A 3,052-nucleotide genomic window follows, 5' to 3' on the forward strand; every position below is an offset into this window, starting at 1 on the left:
CTGACAAGATGCGCGTTAAATATCGCATGCGATTAATCGTGCAGCCCTAGTGTGAACAATACTTTAAGGCTCAGAGATGAGATGCAGTCTCTTCTCAGATCAACCGCAGTTTCCCGTTTCACTTTAACAGCCGAGCAAAGCTTCACTTCTGCTTCAGATTAGACTCAAAAACCCCCAACACTTCATCACTGAACACACAGCAGGCCTCCGAGACCAAGAGAAGCTGAAAACATGCCTCTCAGAGTCTCATTCAGTTCCGTTCTGAACCTACGCTGAGAACATGTTGGTGTAGAAGCTGTTTTCACTCAGAAATTGCTGGTAAACTTCACAAACAGTTACAAAGAAACGACGAGTAACTCAGAAAAACTGAAATAGCATAATCTTGTCAAACATACTCCACTCTTTGTTTTATTTATTTACTTTTTCAGTGAAGTTATTGGAGTGTTTCACATTCAATTCAATGTGTTATTTGCCATTTCCTTGTAATTATTTGTGAAATTTACTAGCAATTTCCGAGTACACCAATTTTGTTCAGTGCAATGTCATTTGAAATGGAAAAACAAAGTTATTATATTAAATGGCATTTGCAAATAGAAGTATTTTCACTTTCAGATGTTTGGACTCGACTGTATGTCTGCATTTTGCAAGCTGTTGCATTAATATGAATCTAAACCTGTGAAGTCAAGAATCTAATGAAATGCATGAGAAACACAAACCTGCACAATCTTTAAACACTCCTAAAATAAAGCTGTTTCTGTGTTCAGCACACCTGATCAAGAACTGAAAGCTTCTGCTGTGAGATCAAGCGCTGTATTGTGAAGAGTGCAGCATGTTTTCTGTCAGAGTGAGCTCAGATCCAGTGAAGATCAGAGATGGGTTTGATGAGTTTCTCTTACCTGCAGACGGACGCTGGGCTTCAGGCTGCTGCGGAGTCTGGACGCGTTCAGAAGAGCTGCAGCGACTCTATTCAAATGTGAGAGGAAGGAAGTGACTTACAGCGGCCTACACGACACTCGAAACAGGAACACGCACGCTCCATGTCTTTATAAGGTAAAACGCTTGGCATCTGCACACTCAAACAAACATGATGGACGTCTGACAGCATCTGACACACTTCTGAGATCTGACAGCACTGAGGTTTGATCTTCTCGATGGATCCATTCAAGAACATAACCACACGTTTGGATCAACTAATGTCGTCATTTAAGAATCATCTCATGATTTGCTGCAAATGTTTCCACATTCAAATGACCCACCAGGTTTGGATTAGAGGAATAGTTAAAAACCAGAAATCTGCTGAAAATGTGCATCCGAGATCAGGATGAGTTTGTTTCTTCATCAGATTTGGAGAAATTGCATCAGTGTCTCACTGCAAGTGAATGGGTGCCGTCAGAATGAGAGTCCAAACAGCTGATAAAAACATCACAATAATCCACAAGTAATCCACAGCACTCCAGTCCATCAGTTAACATCTGGAGAAGACAAAAGCTGAAACAAATCCAGCATTACGACACTTTTAACTAAAATACATAGTCCATAATTCACAATAACGCTTCCTCCAGTGAAAAAGTGCATCTGCTGTTGTCTCTCACATCAAAATCCAGCCACATATGTGTTTAGAGCTGTTTAAACGCTGCTTGATCTGTGCAGATTTCTCTCCTGATTCACACCAGAACACTTTTTCACTGGAGGAAGCGTTATTATGGATTATGAACTCAATGTATTTTAGTTAAAAGCGTCTTAATGCTGGATTAGTTTCAGCTTTTGTCTTCTCCAGATGTTAACTGATGGACTGGAGTGCTGTGGATTACTTGTGGATTATTGTGATGTTTTTATCAGCTGTTTGGACTCTCATTCTGACGGCACCCATTCACTTGCAGTGAGACACTGATGTCCCAGCTCACAAAAATATGTCTAAGAATGTTTTGCAAACGTTCCCATTAACTTATGAAAACATTATTTCTGAAAGTTCACTGAGGTGCAGGTGCAAACAGCATGTTTTTTTCTTGGTTATGTGAACGTTAAGGGAACACTCCATTTTATAATTTGGCAAACGATATGCAAACGTTACATACACGTTACATCAAAAATGTTAGACAAACATCCAACTAAAAGTTTTAAGAAAAGCGCTCCAGGAACGAGGAATGATGTTGTTGTGCTAATATTTTGAGAACATTATTAAAGACGGGATAACTTTGCATTAACGTTCCATTAATTTTACTGGAAGAAACTATTAAACTGCATCATTTCTTTCACCATTTGTAAGGAAATGACTTTATCTGAGTATATAGTATGTGCATAATTATCATCAGATCCTCGTGTGTTGTACAGTGAAGATACAGTCGATCACAAACGCGCTTCACAGACGGTATACCGCGCGGTGGAAACAGCAGGTGACGTCACGCAGGAGACACGTCTGTCTTTGATGTTTGTGAGTTTGACAGGCGGTTGCTAGGCCGGTTGCTAAGGACTCGGATTCACGGCGGAGCTCTGGTGAGTTTCAGGCTCGCGCTTTATTTCTGTTTTCATGGATTAAAGTTTGAAATCTGTGAATGACGGAGGAATTGAGTCATGCACAGCGCGTGAAGTCGGTCAGGTTCGCGTATGAACTGATTCATGTCGCGTTATGACGCAATCAGTGTATTGATTAAATCATCGGTGTGTTCTCATGATTCGGTTTCGCTGTCTCGACACTCGTTATTTAACGTGACATATTTGATATTTGATCGCCATATAATAGGCTTTATTAATATATGATAATATAGAAATGATTAAGATATTTTAACTATTTTTATTGAAACCTTGTTATATAAACATTTAACGTTTACATGATTACATAACAGCTTATATCATAATAGTGGGAAATGAATAGAATAAATAGGCTAATACAATAAAATAAAATTAAAGAAAATACCTCGACATCTGTTGTTAAATATATGACACAATATAATAATATGGCATATTCATGATTGTTTTCACATTACTGCAATGCACAATAAATAAATAATTATATGATATTTAAATTATAATTAATTTCTGCATCATGCAGCAT

At 38.4% G+C, this 3,052-nt stretch overlaps 1 protein-coding gene across 2 annotated transcripts in view; it reads right to left on the bottom strand.

Moving 5' to 3' along the window:
- Positions 1–1,015, bottom strand: part of lcp1 (lymphocyte cytosolic protein 1 (L-plastin)) — a 17,692-nt gene extending 16,677 nt beyond the window's left edge. The window contains exon 1 of one of the 2 annotated variants that reach the window (XM_016449545.1): positions 897–1,015. The gene's annotated coding sequence lies outside the window, so the exon portion shown is untranslated. Of the gene's footprint in view, positions 1–716; positions 830–896 lie in introns of those variants that run through there. The other variant, XM_016449546.1, reaches the window with a different exon arrangement.
- Between the last annotated feature and the right edge of the window lie 2,037 nt (positions 1,016–3,052).

The sequence above is a fragment of the Sinocyclocheilus anshuiensis genome, unplaced genomic scaffold (genome assembly GCF_001515605.1).
Source record: "Sinocyclocheilus anshuiensis isolate Anshui unplaced genomic scaffold, SAMN03320099.WGS_v1.1 scaffold1269, whole genome shotgun sequence".
Classification (NCBI taxonomy): domain Eukaryota; kingdom Metazoa; phylum Chordata; class Actinopteri; order Cypriniformes; family Cyprinidae; genus Sinocyclocheilus; species Sinocyclocheilus anshuiensis.